This window comes from Triturus cristatus, chromosome 8 (genome assembly GCF_964204655.1).
Source record: "Triturus cristatus chromosome 8, aTriCri1.1, whole genome shotgun sequence".
NCBI lineage: Eukaryota > Metazoa > Chordata > Amphibia > Caudata > Salamandridae > Triturus > Triturus cristatus.
The window spans coordinates 894,453,612-894,472,625 of record NC_140591.1 but is presented as its reverse complement, the minus strand read 5'-3'; positions in this window follow the sequence as shown (position 1 = coordinate 894,472,625).

Below are 19,014 nucleotides of genomic sequence, written 5' to 3'. Positions count from 1 at the left end.
TACTGGTTAAGGTCTTAACTCTTACTCTGGCCTAATAGCTAAGGTCTTAGACTGGTACTCTGGCCTAATGGTTAAGGTCTTAGACTCGTACTATGGCCTACAGGTTAAGGTCTTAACTCTTAATCTGGCCTACTGGTTAAGGTCTTAACTCTTGCTATGGCCTACTGGTTAAGGTCTTAATTCTTACTCTAGCCTAATAGTTAAGGTGTTAGACTCGTACTCTGGCCTAATGTTTAAGGTCTTAACTCTTACTCTGGCCTAATAGATAAGGTCTTAGACTCGTACTATGGCCTACAGGTTAATGTCTTAACTCTTACTCTGGCCTACTGGTTAAGGTCTTAACTCTTACTCTGGCCTAATAGCTAAGGTCTTAACTCTTACTCTGGCCTAATAGCTAAGGTCTTAGACTCGTACTCTGGCCTAATGGTTAAGGTCTTAACTCTTACTCTGGCCTACTGGTTAAGGTCTTAACTCTTACTCTGGCGTAATAGCTAAGGTCTTATCTCTTACTCTGGCCTAATAGCTAAGGTCTTAACTCCTACTCTGGCCAAATGGTTAAGGTCTTAACTCTTACTCTGGCCTAATAGCTAAGGTCTTAACTCTTACTCTGGCCTAATAGCTAAGGTCTTAGACTCGTACTATGGCCTACTGGTTAAGGTCTTAACTCTTACTCTGGCCTACTGGTTAAGGTCTTAACTCTTACTCTGGCCTAATAGCTAAGGTCTTAGACTCGTACTATGGCCTACTGGTTAAGGTCTTAACTCTTACTCTGGCCTGATAGCTAAGGTCTTAACTCTTACTCTGGCCTAATAGCTAAGGTCTTAGACTCGTACTATGGCCTACAGGTTAAGGTCTTAACTCTTACTCTGGCCTAATAGCTAAGGTCTTAACTGTTACTCTGGCCTAATAGCTAAGGTCTTAGACTCATACTATGGACTACAGGTTAAGGTCTTAACTCTTACTCTGGCCTGATAGCTAAGGTCTTAACTCTTACTCTGGCCTACTTGTTAAGGTCTTAACTCTTACTCTGGCCTAATGGTTAAGGTCTTAACTCTTACTCTGGCCTACTTGTTAAGGTCTTAACTCTTACTCTGGCCTAATAGCTAAGGTCTTAACTCTTACTCTGGCCTACTGGTTAAGGTCTTAACTCTTACTCTGGCCTAAAGGTTAAGGTCTTAACTCTTACTCTGGCCTACTGGTTAAGGTCTTAACTGTTACTCTGGCCTAATAGCTAAGGTCTTAGACTCATACTATGGACTACAGGTTAAGGTCTTAACTCTTACTCTGGCCTACTTGTTAAGGTCTTAACTCTTACTCTGGCCTAATGGTTAAGGTCTTAACTCTTACTCTGGCCTACTTGTTAAGGTTTTAACTCTTACTCTGGCCTAATAGCTAAGGTCTTAACTCTTACTCTGGCCTACTGGTTAAGGTCTTAACTCCTAATCTGGCCTACTGGTTAAGGTCTTAACTCTTTCTATGGCCTACTGGTTAAGGTCTTAATTCTTACTCTAACCTAATAGTTAAGGTGTTAGACTCGTACTCTGGCCTAATGTTTAAGGTCTTAACTCTTACTCTGGCCTACTGGTTAAGGTCTTAACTCTTACTCTGGCCTAAAGGTTAAGGTCTTAACTCTTACTCTGGCCTACTGGTTAAGGTCTTAACTATTACTCTGGCCTAATAGCTAAGGTCTTAGACTCATACTACGGCCTACAGGTTAAGGTCTTAACTCTTACTCTGGCCTACTGGTTAAGGTCTTAACTCTTACTCTGGCCTAATAGCTAAGGTGTTAGACTCGTACTCTGGCCTAATGGTTAAGTTCTTAACTCTTACTCTGGCCTAATAGCTAAGGTCTTAACTCTTACTCTGGCCTAATAGCTAAGGTATTAGACTCGTACTATGGCCTACAGGTTAAGGTCTTAACTCTTACTCTGGCCTACTGGTTAAGGTCTTAACTCTTCTTCTGGCCTACTGGTTAAGGTCTTAACTCTTACTCTGCCCTAATAGTTAAGGTCTTAACTCTTACTCTGGCCTAATAGCTAAGGTCTTAGACTCGTACTCTGGCCTAATGGTTAAGGTCTTAACTCTTACTCTGGCCTACTGGTTAAGGTCTTAACTCTTACTCTGGCCTAATAGCTAAGGTCTTATCTCTTACTCTGGCCTAATAGCTAAGGTCTTAACTCCTAATCTGGCCTAATGGTTAAGGTCTTAACTCTAACTCTGGCCTAATAGCTAAGGTCTTAGACTTGTACTCTGGCCTAATGGTTAAGGTCTTAGACTCGTAGTCTGGCCTACTGGTTAAGGTCTTAGACTTGTACTCTGGCCTAATGGTTAAGGTCTTAGACTCGTAGTCTGGCCTACTGGTTAAGGTCTTAACTCTTACTCTGGCCTAATAGTTAAGGTCTTAACTCTTACTCTGGCCTAATAGCTAAGGTCTTAGACTCGTACTCTGGCCTAATGGTTAAGGTCTTAACTCTTACTCTGGCCTACTGGTTAAGGTCTTAACTCTTACTCTGGCCTAATAGCTAATTTCTTAACTCTTACTCTGGCCTAATAGCTAAGGTCTTAACTCTTACTCTGGCCTAATAGCTAAGGTCTTAGACTCGTACTCTGGCCTAATAGCTAAGGTCTTAGACTTGTACTCTGGCCTAATGGTTAAGGTCTTAGACTCGAAGTCTGGCCTACTGGTTAAGGTCTTAACTCTTACTCTGGCCTACAGGTTAAGGTCTTAACTCTTACTCTGGCCTAATAGCTAATGTCTTAACTCTTACTCTGGCCTAATAGCTAAGGTCTTAACTCTTACTCTGGCCTACTGGTTAAGGTCTTAACTCTTACTCTGGCCTAATAGCTAAGGTCTTAGACTCATACTATGGCCTACTGGTTAAGGTCTTAACTCTTACTCTGGCCTGATAGCTAAGGTCTTAACTCTTACTCTGGCCTAATAGCTAAGGTCTTAGACTCGTACTATGGCCTAATAGCTAAGGTCTTAGACTCGTACTCTGGTAAAATGGTTAAGGTCTTACACTCGTACTCTGGCCTACTGGTTAAGGTCTCAACTCTTACTCTGGCCTACTGGTTAAGGTCTTAACTCTTACTCTGGCCTACTGGTTAAGGTCTTAACTCTTACTCTGGCCTAATAGCTAAGGTCTTAGACTCGTACTCTGGCCTAATGGTTAAGGTCTTAACTCTTACTCTGGCCTACTGGTTAAGGTCTTAACTCTTACTCTGGCCTAATAGCTAAGGTCTTAGACTCGTACTATGGCCTACAGTTTAAGGTCTTAACTCTTACTCTGGCCTAATGGTTAAGGTCTTAACTCTTACTCTGGCCTACTTGTTAAGGTCTTAACTCTTATTCTGGCCTAATAGCTAAGGTCTTAGACTCGTACTCTGGACTAATGGTTAAGGTCTTAGACTCGTACTATGGCCTACAGGTTAAGGTCTTAGACTCGTACTATGGCCTACAGGTTAAGATCTTAACTCTTAATCTGGCCTACTGGTTAAGGTCTTAACTCTTGCTATGGCATACTGGTTAAGGTCTTAATTCTTACTCTAGCCTAATAGATAAGGTCTTAACTCTTACTCTGGACTAATAGCTAAGGTGTTAGACTCGTACTCTGGCCTAATGTTTAAGGTCTTAACTCTTACTCTGGCCTAATAGATAAGGTCTTAACTCTTACTCTGGACTAATAGCTAAGGTCTTAGACTCGTACTATGGCCTACAGGTTAATGTCTTAACTCTTACTCTGGCCTACTGGTTAAGGTCTTAACTCTTACTCTGGCCTAATAGCTAAGGTCTTAGACTGGTACTCTGGCCTAATGGTTAAGGTCTTAGACTCGTACTATGGCCTACAGGTTAAGGTCTTAACTCTTAATCTGGCCTACTGGTTAAGGTCTTAACTCTTGCTATGGCCTACTGGTTAAGGTCTTAATTCTTACTCTAGCCTAATAGTTAAGGTGTTAGACTCGTACTCTGGCCTAATGTTTAAGGTCTTAACTCTTACTCTGGCCTAATAGATAAGGTCTTAGACTCGTACTATGGCCTACAGGTTAATGTCTTAACTCTTACTCTGGCCTACTGGTTAAGGTCTTAACTCTAACTCTGGCCTACTGGTTAAGGTCTTAACTCTTACTCTGGCCTACTGGTTAAGGTCTTAACTCTTACTCTGGCCTAATAGCTAAGGTCTTAACTCTTACTCTGGCCTAATAGCTAAGGTCTTAGACTCGTACTCTGGCCTAATGGTTAAGGTCTTAACTCTTACTCTGGCCTACTGGTTAAGGTCTTAACTCTTACTCTGGCGTAATAGCTAAGGTCTTATCTCTTACTCTGGCCTAATAGCTAAGGTCTTAACTCCTACTCTGGCCAAATGGTTAAGGTCTTAACTCTTACTCTGGCCTAATAGCTAAGGTCTTAACTCTTACTCTGGCCTAATAGCTAAGTTCTTAGACTCGTACTATGGCCTACTGGTTAAGGTCTTAACTCTTACTCTGGCCTACTGGTTAAGGTCTTAACTCTTACTCTGGCCTAATAGCTAAGGTCTTAGACTCGTACTATGGCCTACTGGTTAAGGTCTTAACTCTTACTCTGGCCTGATAGCTAAGGTCTTAACTCTTACTCTGGCCTAATAGCTAAGGTCTTAGACTCGTACTATGGCCTACAGGTTAAGGTCTTAACTCTTACTCTGGCCTAATAGCTAAGGTCTTAACTGTTACTCTGGCCTAATAGCTAAGGTCTTAGACTCATACTATGGACTACAGGTTAAGGTCTTAACTCTTACTCTGGCCTGATAGCTAAGGTCTTAACTCTTACTCTGGCCTACTTGTTAAGGTCTTAACTCTTACTCTGGCCTAATGGTTAAGGTCTTAACTCTTACTCTGGCCTACTTGTTAAGGTCTTAACTCTTACTCTGGCCTAATAGCTAAGGTCTTAACTCTTACTCTGGCCTACTGGTTAAGGTCTTAACTCTTACTCTGGCCTAAAGGTTAAGGTCTTAACTCTTACTCTGGCCTACTGGTTAAGGTCTTAACTGTTACTCTGGCCTAATAGCTAAGGTCTTAGACTCATACTATGGACTACAGGTTAAGGTCTTAACTCTTACTCTGGCATACTTGTTAAGGTCTTAACTCTTACTCTGGCCTAATGGTTAAGGTCTTAACTCTTACTCTGGCCTACTTGTTAAGGTTTTAACTCTTACTCTGGCCTAATAGCTAAGGTCTTAACTCTTACTCTGGCCTACTGGTTAAGGTCTTAACTCTTAATCTGGCCTACTGGTTAAGGTCTTAACTCTTTCTATGGCCTACTGGTTAAGGTCTTAATTCTTACTCTAGCCTAATAGTTAAGGTGTTAGACTCGTACTCTGGCCTAATGTTTAAGGTCTTAACTCTTACTCTGGCCTACTGGTTAAGGTCTTAACTCTTACTCTGGCCTAAAGGTTAAGGTCTTAACTCTTACTCTGGCCTACTGGTTAAGGTCTTAACTATTACTCTGGCCTAATAGCTAAGGTCTTAGACTCATACTACGGCCTACAGGTTAAGGTCTTAACTCTTACTCTGGCCTACTGGTTAAGGTCTTAACTCTTACTCTGGCCTAATAGCTAAGGTGTTAGACTCGTACTCTGGCCTAATGGTTAAGTTCTTAACTCTTACTCTGGCCTAATAGCTAAGGTCTTAACTCTTACTCTGGCCTAATAGCTAAGGTATTAGACTCGTACTATGGCCTACAGGTTAAGGTCTTAACTCTTACTCTGGCCTACTGGTTAAGGTCTTAACTCTTCTTCTGGCCTACTGGTTAAGGTCTTAACTCTTACTCTGGCCTAATAGTTAAGGTCTTAGACTCGTACTATGGCCTAATAGCTAAGGTCTTAGACTCGTACTCTGGTAAAATGGTTAAGGTCTTACACTCGTACTCTGGCCTACTGGTTAAGGTCTCAACTCTTACTCTGGCCTACTGGTTAAGGTCTTAACTCTTACTCTGGCCTACTGGTTAAGGTCTTAACTCTCACTCTGGCTTAATAGCTAAGGTCTTAACTCTTACTCTGGCCTAATAGCTAAGGTCTTAGACTCGTACTCTGGCCTAATGGTTAAGGTCTTAACTCTTACTCGGGCCTACTGGTTAAGGTCTTAACTCTTACTCTGGCCTAATAGCTAAGGTCTTATCTCTTACTCTGGCCTAATAGCTAAGGTCTTAACTCCTAATCTGGCCTAATGGTTAAGGTCTTAACTCTAACTCTGGCCTAATAGCTAAGGTCTTAACTCTTACTCTGGTCTAATAGCTAAGGTCTTAGACTCATACTCTGGCCTACTGGTTAATGTCTTAACTCCTACTCTGACCTGATAGCTAAGGTTTTAACTCTTACTCTGGCCTAATAGCTAAGGTCTTAGACTCGTACTATGGCCTTCAGGTTAAGGTCTTAACTCTTACTCTGGCCTAATAGCTAAGGTCTTAGACTCGTACTATGGCCTACTGGTTAAGGTATTAACTCTTACTCTGACCTGATAGCTAAGGTTTTAACTCTTACTCTGGCCTAATAGCTAAGGTCTTAGACTCGTACTATGGCCTTCAGGTTAAGGTCTTAACTCTTACTCTGGCCTAATAGCTAAGGTCTTAACTCTTACTCTGGCCTAATAGCTAAGGTCTTAGACTCGTACTACGGCCTAATAGCTAAGGTCTTAGACCCATACTCTGGCCTAATGGTTAAGGTCTTAACTCTTACTCTGGCCTAATGGTTAAGGTCTTAACTCTTACTCTGTCCTACTGGTTAAGGTCTTAACTCTTACTCTGGCATTATAGCTAAGGTCTTAACTCTTACTCTGGCCTAATAGCTAAGGTCTTAGACTCGTACTATGGCCGACAGGTTAAGGTCTTAACTCTTACTCTGGCCTACTGGTTAAGGTCTTAACTCTTACTCTGGCCTACTGGTTAAGGTCTTAACTCTTACTCTGGCCTAATAGCTACTGTCTTAACTCTTACTCTGGCCTAATAGCTAAGGTCTTAGACTCGTACTCTGGCCTAATAGCTAAGGTCTTAGACTCGTACTCTGGCCTAATGGTTAAGGTCTTAGACTCGTACTCTGGCCTACTGGTTAAGGTCTTAACTTTTACTCTGGCCTACTGGTTAAGGTCTTAACTCTTACTCTGGCCTAATAGCTAATGTCTTAACTCTTACTCTGGCCTAATAGCTAAGGTCTTAACTCTTACTCTGGCCTAATAGCTAAGGTCTTAGACTCGTACTCTGGCCTAATAGCTAAGGTCTTAGACTTGTACTCTGGCCTACTGGTTAAGGTCTTAACTCTTACTCTGGCCTACTGGTTAAGGTCTTAACTCTTACTCTGGCCTACAGGTTAAGGTCTTAACTCTTACTCTGGCCTAATAGCTAATGTCTTAACTCTTACTCTGGCCTAATAGCTAAGGTCTTAACTCTTACTCTGGCCTACTGGTTAAGGTCTTAACTCTTACTCTGGCCTAATAGCTAAGGTCTTAGACTCATACTATGGCCTACTGGTTAAGGTCTTAACTCTTACTCTGGCCTGATAGCTAAGGTCTTAACTCTTACTCTGGCCTAAAAGCTAAGGTCTTAGACTCATACTATGGACTAAAGGTTAAGGTCTTAACTCTTACTCTGGCCTAATAGCTAAGGTCTTAACTCTTACTCTGGCCTACTTGTTAAGGTCTTAACTCTTACTCTGGCCTAATGGTTAAGGTCTTAACTCTTACTCTGGCCTACTTGTTAAGGTCTTAACTCTTACTCTGGCCTAATAGCTAAGGTCTTAGACTCGTACTCTGGACTAATGGTTAATGTCTTAGACTCGTACTATGGCCTACAGTTTAAGGTCTTAACTCTTACTCTGGCCTACTGGTTAAGGTCTTAACTCTTACTCTGGCCTACTGGTTAGGTCTTAACTCTTGCTATGGCCTACTGGTTAAGGTCTTAATTCTTACTCTAGCCTAATAGTTAAGGTGTTAGACTCATACTCTGGCCTAATGGTTAAGGTCTTAACTCTTACTCTGGCCTAATAGCTAAGGTCTTAGACTCGTACTATGGCCGACAGGTTAAGGTCTTAACTCTTACTCTGGCCTACTGGTTAAGGTCTTAACTCTTACTCTGGCCTACTGGTTAAGGTCTTAACTCTTACTCTGGCCTAATAGCTATGGTCTTAACTTTTACTCTGGCCTAATAGCTAAGGTCTTAGACTCGTACTATGGCCTAATAGCGAAGGTCTTAGACTCGTACTCTGGTCTAATAGCTAAGGTCTTAGACTTGTACTATGGCCTACAGGTTAATGTCTTAACTCTTACTCTGGCCTACTGGTTAAGGTCCTAACTCTTCTTCTGGCCTACTGGTTAAGGTCTTAACTCTTACTCTGGCCTAATAGCTAAGGTCTTAGACTCGTACTATGGCCTAATAGCTAAGGTCTTAGACTCGTACTCTGGTCAAATAGCTAAGGTCTTAGACTCGTACTCTGGCCTACTGGTTAAGGTCTTAACTCTAACTCTGGACTACTGGTTAAGGTCTTAACTCTTACTCTGGCCTACTGGTTAACGTCTTAACTCTTACTCTGGCCTAATAGCTAAGGTCTTAACTCTTACTCTGGACTAATAGCTAAGGTCTTAGACTCGTACTCTGGCCTAATGGTTAAGGTCTTAACTCTTACTCTGGCCTACTGGTTAAGGTCTTAACTCTTACTCTGGCCTAATAGCTAAGGTCTTATCTCTTACTCTGGCCTAATAGCTAAGGTCTTAACTCCTACTCTGGCCTAATGGTTAAGGTCTTAACTCTAACTCTGGCCTAATAGCTAAGGTCTTAACTCTTACTCTGGACTAATAGCTAAGGTCTTAGACTCATACTCTGGCCTACTGGTTAAGGTCTTAACTCTTACTCTGGCCTACTGGTTAAGGTCTTAACTCTTACTCTGGCCTAATAGCTAAGGTCTTAGACTCGTACTATGGCCTACAGGTTAAGGTCTTAACTCTTTCTCTGGCCTAATAGCTAAGGTCTTAACTCTTACTCTGGCCTACTTGTTAAGGTCTTAACTCTTACACTGGCCTAATGGTTAAGGTCTTAACTCTTACTCTGGCCTACTTGTTAAGGTCTTAGACTCGTACTATGGCCTACAGGTTAAGGTCTTAACTCTTTCTCTGGCCTAATAGCTAAGGTCTTAACTCTTACTCTGGCCTACTTGTTAAGGTCTTAACTCTTGCACTGGCCTAATGGTTAAGGTCTTAACTCTTACTCTGGCCTACTTGTTAAGGTCTTAACTCTTACTCTGGCCTAATAGCTAAGGTCTTAGACTCGTACTCTGGCCTAATGGTTAAGGTCTTAGACTCGTACTATGGCCTACAGGTTAAGGTCTTAGACTCGTACTATGGCCTACAGGTTAAGATCTTAACTCTTAATCTGGCCTACTGGTTAAGGTCTTAACTCTTGCTATGGCATACTGGTTAAGGTCTTAATTCTTACTCTAGCCTAATAGATAAGGTCTTAACTCTTACTCTGGACTAATAGCTAAGGTGTTAGACTCGTACTCTGGCCTAATGTTTAAGGTCTTAACTCTTACTCTGGCCTAATAGATAAGGTCTTAACTCTTACTCTGGACTAATAGCTAAGGTCTTAGACTCGTACTATGGCCTACAGGTTAATGTCTTAACTCTTACTTTGGCCTACTGGTTAAGGTCTTAACTCTTACTCTGGCCTAATAGCTAAGGTCTTAGACTCGTACTCTGGCCTAATGGTTAAGGTCTTAGACTCGTACTATGGCCTACAGGTTAAGGTCTTAACTCTTAATCTGGCCTACTGATTAAGGTCTTAACTCTTGCTATGGCCTACTGGTTAAGGTCTTAATTCTTACTCTAGCCTAATAGTTAAGGTGTTAGACTCGTACTCTGGCCTAATGTTTAAGGTCTTAACTCTTACTCTGGCCTAATAGATAAGGTCTTAACTCTTACTCTGGCCTAATAGCTAAGGTCTTAGACTCGTACTATGGCCTACAGGTTAATGTCTGAACTCTTACTCTGGCCTACTGGTTAAGGTCTTAACTCTAACTCTGGCCTACTGGTTAAGGTCTTAACTCTTACTCTGGCCTACTGGTTAAGGTCTTAACTCTTACTCTGGCCTAATGGCTAAGGTCTTAGACTCGTACTCTGGCCTAATAGCTAAGGTCTTAGACTCGTACTCTGGCCTAATGGTTAAGGTCTTAGACTCGTACTCTGGCCTACTGGTTAAGGTCTTAACTTTTACTCTGGCCTACTGGTTAAGGTCTTAACTCTTACTCTGGCCTAATAGCTAATGTCTTAACTCTTACTCTGGCCTAATAGCTAAGGTCTTAACTCTTACTCTGGCCTAATAGCTAAGGTCTTAGACTCGTACTCTGGCCTAATAGCTAAGGTCTTAGACTTGTACTCTGGCCTAATGGTTAAGGTCTTAGACCCGTAGTCTGGCCTACTGGTTAAGGTCTTAACTCTTACTCTGGCCTACTGGTTAAGGTCTTAACTCTTACTCTGGCCTACAGGTTAAGGTCTTAACTCTTACTCTGGCCTAATAGCTAATGTCTTAACTCTTACTCTGGCCTAATAGCTAAGGTCTTAACTCTTACTCTGGCCTACTGGTTAAGGTCTTAACTCTTACTCTGGCCTAATAGCTAAGGTCTTAGACTCATACTATGGCCTACTGGTTAAGGTCTTAACTCTTACTCTGGCCTGATAGCTAAGGTCTTAACTCTTACTCTGGCCTAATAGCTAAGGTCTTAGACTCGTACTATGGCCTACAGGTTAAGGTCTTAACTCTTACTCCGGCCTAATAGCTAAGGTCTTAACTGTTACTCTTGCCTAAAAGCTAAGGTCTTAGACTCATACTATGGACTAAAGGTTAAGGTCTTAACTCTTACGCTGGCCTAATAGCTAAGGTCTTAACTCTTCCTCTGGCCTACTTGTTAAGGTCTTAACTCTTACTCTGGCCTAATGGTTAAGGTCTTAACTCTTACTCTGGCCTACTTGTTAAGGTCTTAACTCTTACTCTGGCCTAATAGCTAAGGTCTTAGACTCGTACTCTGGACTAATGGTTAATGTCTTAGACTTGTACTATGGCCTACAGTTTAAGGTCTTAACTCTTACTCTGGCCTACTGGTTAAGGTCTTAACTCTTACTCTGGCCTACTGGTTAGGTCTTAACTCTTGCTATGGCCTACTGGTTAAGGTCTTAATTCTTACTCTAGCCTAATAGTTAAGGTGTTAGACTCATACTCTGGCCTAATGGTTAAGGTCTTAACTCTTACTCTGGCCTAATAGATAAGGTCTTAACTCTTACTCTGGCCTAATAGCTAAGGTCTTAGACTCGTACTATGGCCGACAGGTTAAGGTCTTAACTCTTACTCTGGCCTACTGGTTAAGGTCTTAACTCTTACTCTGGCCTACTGGTTAAGGTCTTAACTCTTACTCTGGCCTAATAGCTACGGTCTTAACTCTTACTCTGGCCTAATAGCTAAGGTCTTAGACTCGTACTATGGCCTAATAGCGAAGGTCTTAGACTCGTACTCTGGTCTAATAGCTAAGGTCTTAGACTTGTACTATGGCCTACAGGTTAAGGTCTTAACTCTTAATCTGGCCTACTGGTTAAGGTCCTAACTCTTCTTCTGGCCTACTGGTTAAGGTCTTAACTCTTACTCTGTCCTAATAGCTAAGGTCTTAGACTCGTACTATGGCCTAATAGCTAAGGTCTTAGACTCGTACTCTGGTCTAATAGCTAAGGTCTTAGACTCGTACTCTGGCCTACTGGTTAAGGTCTTAACTCTAACTCTAACCTACTGGTTAAGGTCTTAACTCTTACTCTGGCCTACTGGTTAACGTCTTAACTCTTACTCTGGCCTAATAGCTAAGGTCTTAACTCTTACTCTGGACTAATAGCTAAGGTCTTAGACTCGTACTCTGGCCTAATGGTTAAGGTCTTAACTCTTACTCTGGCCTACTGGTTAAGGTCTTAACTCTTACTCTGGCCTAATAGCTAAGGTCTTATCTCTTACTCTGGCCTAATAGCTAAGGTCTTAACTCCTACTCTGGCCTAATGGTTAAGGTCTTAACTCTAACTCTGGCCTAATAGCTAAGGTCTTAACTCTTACTCTGGACTAATAGCTAAGGTCTTAGACTCATACTCTGGCCTACTGGTTAAGGTCTTAACTCTTACTCTGGCCTACTGGTTAAGGTCTTAACTCTTACTCTGGCCTAATAGCTAAGGTCTTAGACTCGTACTATGGCCTACAGGTTAAGGTCTTAACTCTTTCTCTGGCCTAATAGCTAAGGTCTTAACTCTTACTCTGGCCTACTTGTTAAGGTCTTAACTCTTACACTGGCCTAATGGTTAAGGTCTTAACTATTACTCTGGCCTACTGGTTAAGGTCTTAACTCTTACTCTGGCCTACAGGTTAAGGTCTTAACTCTTACTCTGGCCTAATAGCTAATGTCTTAACTCTTACTCTGGCCTAATAGCTAAGGTCTTAACTCTTACTCTGGCCTACTGGTTAAGGTCTTAACTCTTACTCTGGCCTAATAGCTAAGGTCTTAGACTCATACTATGGCCTACTGGTTAAGGTCTTTACTCTTACTCTGGCCTGATAGCTAAGGTCTTAACTCTTACTCTGGCCTAATAGCTAAGGTCTTAGACTCGTACTATGGCCTACAGGTTAAGGTCTTAACTCTTACTCCGGCCTAATAGCTAAGGTCTTAACTGTTACTCTGGCCTAAAAGCTAAGGTCTTAGACTCATACTATGGACTAAAGGTTAAGGTCTTAACTCTTACTCTGGCCTAATAGCTAAGGTCTTAACTCTTACTCTGGCCTACTTGTTAAGGTCTTAACTCTTACTCTGGCCTAATGGTTAAGGTCTTAACTCTTACTCTGGCCTACTTGTTAAGGTCTTAACTCTTACTCTGGCCTAATAGCTAAGGTCTTAGACTCGTACTCTGGACTAATGGTTAATGTCTTAGACTCGTACTATGGCCTACAGTTTAAGGTCTTAACTCTTACTCTGGCCTACTGGTTAAGGTCTTAACTCTTACTCTGGCCTACTGGTTAGGTCTTAACTCTTGCTATGGCCTACTGGTTAAGGTCTTAATTCTTACTCTAGCCTAATAGTTAAGGTGTTAGACTCATACTCTGGCCTAATGGTTAAGGTCTTAACTCTTACTCTGGCCTAATAGCTAAGGTCTTAGACTCGTACTATGGCCGACAGGTTAAGGTCTTAACTCTTACTCTGGCCTACTGGTTAAGGTCTTAACTCTTACTCTGGCCTACTGGTTAAGGTCTTAACTCTTACTCTGGCCTAATAGCTACGGTCTTAACTTTTACTCTGGCCTAATAGCTAAGGTCTTAGACTCGTACTATGGCCTAATAGCGAAGGTCTTAGACTCGTACTCTGGTCTAATAGCTAAGGTCTTAGACTTGTACTATGGCCTACAGGTTAAGGTCTTAACTCTTACTCTGGCCTACTGGTTAAGGTCCTAACTCTTCTCCTGGCCTACTGGTTAAGGTCTTAACTCTTACTCTGGCCTAATAGCTAAGGTCTTAGACTCGTACTATGGCCTAATAGCTAAGGTCTTAGACTCGTACTCTGGTCAAATAGCTAAGGTCTTAGACTCGTACTCTGGCCTACTGGTTAAGGTCTTAACTCTAACTCTAGACTACTGGTTAAGGTCTTAACTCTTACTCTGGCCTACTGGTTAACGTCTTAACTCTTACTCTGGCCTAATAGCTAAGGTCTTAACTCTTACTCTGGACTAATAGCTGAGGTCTTAGACTCGTACTCTGGCCTAATGGTTAAGGTCTTAACTCTTACTCTGGCCTACTGGTTAAGGTCTTAACTCTTACTCTGGCCTAATAGCTAAGGTCTTATCTCTTACTCTGGCCTAATAGCTAAGGTCTTAACTCCTACTCTGGCCTAATGGTTAAGGTCTTAACTCTAACTCTGGCCTAATAGCTAAGGTCTTAACTCTTACTCTGGACTAATAGCTAAGGTCTTAGACTCATACTCTGGCCTACTGGTTAAGGTCTTAACTCTTACTCTGGCCTACTGGTTAAGGTCTTAACTCTTACTCTGGCCTAATAGCTAAGGTCTTAGACTCGTACTATGGCCTACAGGTTAAGGTCTTAACTCTTTCTCTGGCCTAATAGCTAAGGTCTTAACTCTTACTCTGGCCTACTTGTTAAGGTCTTAACTCTTACACTGGCCTAATGGTTAAGGTCTTAACTCTTACTCTGGCCTACTTGTTAAGGTCTTAGACTCGTACTATGGCCTACAGGTTAAGGTCTTAACTCTTTCTCTGGCCTAATAGCTAAGGTCTTAACTCTTACTCTGGCCTACTTGTTAAGGTCTTAACTCTTACACTGGCCTAATGGTTAAGGTCTTAACTCTTACTCTGGCCTACTTGTTAAGGTCTTAACTCTTACTCTGGCCTAATAGCTAAGGTCTTAGACTCGTACTCTGGCCTAATGGTTAAGGTCTTAGACTCGTACTATGGCCTACAGGTTAAGGTCTTAGACTCGTACTATGGCCTACAGGTTAAGATCTTAACTCTTAATCTGGCCTACTGGTTAAGGTCTTAACTCTTGCTATGGCATACTGGTTAAGGTCTTAATTCTTACTCTAGCCTAATAGATAAGGTCTTAACTCTTACTCTGGACTAATAGCTAAGGTGTTAGACTCGTACTCTGGCCTAATGTTTAAGGTCTTAACTCTTACTCTGGCCTAATAGATAAGGTCTTAACTCTTACTCTGGACTAATAGCTAAGGTCTTAGACTCGTACTATGGCCTACAGGTTAATGTCTTAACTCTTACTCTGGCCTACTGGTTAAGGTCTTAACTCTTACTCTGGCCTAATAGCTAAGGTCTTAGACTCGTACTCTGGCCTAATGGTTAAGGTCTTAGACTCGTACTATGGCCTACAGGTTAAGGTCTTAACTCTTAATCTGGCCTACTGATTAAGGTCTTAACTCTTGCTATGGCCTACTGGTTAAGGTCTTAATTCCTACTCTAGCCTAATAGTTAAGGTGTTAGACTCGTACTCTGGCCTAATGTTTAAGGTCTTAACTCTTACTCTGGCCTAATAGATAAGGTCTTAACTCTTACTCTGGCCTAATAGCTAAGGTCTTAGACTCGTACTATGGCCTACAGGTTAATGTCTGAACTCTTACTCTGGCCTACTGGTTAAGGTCTTAACTCTAACTCTGGCCTACTGGTTAAGGTCTTAACTCTTACTCTGGCCTACTGGTTAAGGTCTTAACTCTTACTCTGGCCTAATAGCTAAGGTCTTAGACTCGTACTCTGGCCTAATAGCTAAGGTCTTAGACTCGTACTCTGGCCTAATGGTTAAGGTCTTAGACTCGTACTCTGGCCTACTGGTTAAGGTCTTAACTTTTACTCTGGCCTACTGGTTAAGGTCTTAACTCTTACTCTGGCCTAATAGCTAATGTCTTAACTCTTACTCTGGCCTAATAGCTAAGGTCTTAACTCTTACTCTGGCCTAATAGCTAAGGTCTTAGACTCGTACTCTGGCCTAATAGCTAAGGTCTTAGACTTGTACTCTGGCCTAATGGTTAAGGTCTTAGACCCGTAGTCTGGCCTACTGGTTAAGGTCTTAACTCTTACTCTGGCCTACTGGTTAAGGTCTTAACTCTTACTCTGGCCTACAGGTTAAGGTCTTAACTCTTACTCTGGCCTAATAGCTAATGTCTTAACTCTTACTCTGGCCTAATAGCTAAGGTCTTAACTCTTACTCTGGCCTACTGGTTAAGGTCTTAACTCTTACTCTGGCCTAATAGCTAAGGTCTTAGACTCATACTATGGCCTACTGGTTAAGGTCTTAACTCTTACTCTGGCCTGATAGCTAAGGTCTTAACTCTTACTCTGGCCTAATAGCTAAGGTCCTAGACTCGTACTATGGCCTACAGGTTAAGGTCTTAACTCTTACTCCGGCCTAATAGCTAAGGTCTTAACTGTTACTCTAGCCTAAAAGCTAAGGTCTTAGACTCATACTATGGACTAAAGGTTAAGGTCTTAACTCTTACGCTGGCCTAATAGCTAAGGTCTTAACTCTTCCTCTGGCCTACTTGTTAAGGTCTTAACTCTTACTCTGGCCTAATGGTTAAGGTCTTAACTCTTACTCTGGCCTACTTGTTAAGGTCTTAACTCTTACTCTGGCCTAATAGCTAAGGTCTTAGACTCGTACTCTGGACTAATGGTTAATGTCTTAGACTTGTACTATGGCCTACAGTTTAAGGTCTTAACTCTTACTCTGGCCTACTGGTTAAGGTCTTAACTCTTACTCTGGCCTACTGGTTAGGTCTTAACTCTTGCTATGGCCTACTGGTTAAGGTCTTAACTCTTACTCTGGCCTACTGGTTAAGGTCTTAACTCTTACTCTGGCCTAATAGCTACGGTCTTAACTCTTACTCTGGCCTAATAGCTAAGGTCTTAGACTCGTACTATGGCCTAATAGCGAAGGTCTTAGACTCGTACTCTGGTCTAATAGCTAAGGTCTTAGACTTGTACTATGGCCTACAGGTTAAGGTCTTAACTCTTACTCTGGCCTACTGGTTAAGGTCCTAACTCTTCTTCTGGCCTACTGGTTAAGGTCTTAACTCTTACTCTGGCCTAATAGCTAAGGTCTTAGACTCGTACTATGGCCTAATAGCTAAGGTCTTAGACTCGTACTCTGGTCTAATAGCTAAGGTCTTAGACTCGTACTCTGGCCTACTGGTTAAGGTCTTAACTCTAACTCTAACCTACTGGTTAAGGTCTTAACTCTTACTCTGGCCTACTGGTTAACGTCTTAACTCTTACTCTGGCCTAATAGCTAAGGTCTTAACTCTTACTCTGGACTAATAGCTAAGGTCTTAGACTCGTACTCTGGCCTAATGGTTAAGGTCTTAACTCTTACTCTGGCCTACTGGTTAAGGTCTTAACTCTTACTCTGGCCTAATAGCTAAGGTCTTATCTCTTACTCTGGCCTAATAGCTAAGGTCTTAACTCCTACTCTGGCCTAATGGTTAAGGTCTTAACTCTAACTCTGGCCTAATAGCTAAGGTCTTAACTCTTACTCTGGACTAATAGCTAAGGTCTTAGACTCATACTCTGGCCTACTGGTTAAGGTCTTAACTCTTACTCTGGCCTACTGGTTAAGGTCTTAACTCTTACTCTGGCCTAATAGCTAAGGTCTTAGACTCGTACTATGGCCTACAGGTTAAGGTCTTAACTCTTTCTCTGGCCTAATAGCTAAGGTCTTAACTCTTACTCTGGCCTACTTGTTAAGGTCTTAACTCTTACACTGGCCTAATGGTTAAGGTCTTAACTATTACTCTGGCCTACTGGTTAAGGTCTTAACTCTTACTCTGGCCTACAGGTTAAGGTCTTAACTCTTACTCTGGCCTAATAGCTAATGTCTTAACTCTTACTCTGGCCTAATAGCTAAGGTCTTAACTCTTACTCTGGCCTACTGGTTAAGGTCTTAACTCTTACTCTGGCCTAATAGCTAAGGTCTTAGACTCATACTATGGCCTACTGGTTAAGGTCTTAACTCTTACTCTGGCCTGATAGCTAAGGTCTTAACTCTTACTCTGGCCTAATAGCTAAGGTCTTAGACTCGTACTATGGCCTACAGGTTAAGGTCTTAACTCTTACTCCGGCCTAATAGCTAAGGTCTTAACTGTTACTCTGGCCTAAAAGCTAAGGTCTTAGACTCATACTATGGACTAAAGGTTAAGGTCTTAACTCTTACTCTGGCCTAATAGCTAAGGTCTTAACTCTTACTCTGGCCTACTTGTTAAGGTCTTAACTCTTACTCTGGCCTAATGGTTAAGGTCTTAACTCTTACTCTGGCCTACTTGTTAAGGTCTTAACTCTTACTCTGGCCTAATAGCTAAGGTCTTAGACTCGTACTCTGGACTAATGGTTAATGTCTTAGACTCGTACTATGGCCTACAGTTTAAGGTCTTAACTCTTACTCTGGCCTACTGGTTAAGGTCTTAACTCTTACTCTGGCCTACTGGTTAGGTCTTAACTCTTGCTATGGCCTACTGGTTAAGGTCTTAATTCTTACTGTAGCCTAATAGTTAAGGTGTTAGACTCATACTCTGGCCTAATGGTTAAGGTCTTAACTCTTACTCTGGCCTAATAGATAAGGTCTTAACTCTTACTCTGGCCTAATAGCTAAGGTCTTAGACTCGTACTATGGCCGACAGGTTAAGGTCTTAACTCTTACTCTGGCCTAATAGCAAAGGTCTTAACTCTTACTCTGGCCTAGTGGGTAAGGTCTTAACTCTTACTCTGGCCTAAAATCTAAGGTCTTAGACTCGAACACTGGCCTAATGGTTAAGGTCTTAACTATTACTCTGGCCTAATAGCTAAGGTCTTAGACTCATACTACGGCCTACAGGTTAAGGTCTTAACTCTTACTCTGGCCTACTGGTTAAGGTCTTAACTCTTACTCTGGCCTAATAGCTAAGGTGTTAGACTCGTACTCTGGCCTAATGGTTAAGTTCTTAACTCTTACTCTGGCCTAATAGCTAAGGTCTTAACTCTTACTCTGGCCTAATAGCTAAGGTATTAGACTCGTACTATGGCCTACAGTTTAAGGTCTTAACTCTTACTCTGGCCTACTGGTTAAGGTCTTAACTCTTCTTCTGGCCTACTGGTTAAGGTCTTAAATCTTACTCTGGCCTAATAGTTAAGGTCTTAGACTCGTACTATGGCCTAATAGCTAAGGTCTTAGACTCGTACTCTGGTAAAATGGTTAAGGTCTTACACTCGTACTCTGGCCTACTGGTTAAGGTCTTAACTCTTACTCTGGCCTACTGGTTAAGGTCTTAACTCTTACTCTGGCCTACTGGTTAAGGTCTTAACTCTCACTCTGGCTTAATAGCTAAGGTCTTAACTCTTACTCTGGCCTAATAGCTAAGGTCTTAGACTCGTACTCTGGCCTAATGGTTACGTTCTTAACTCTTACTCTGGCCTACTGGTTAAGGTCTTAACTCTTACTCTGGC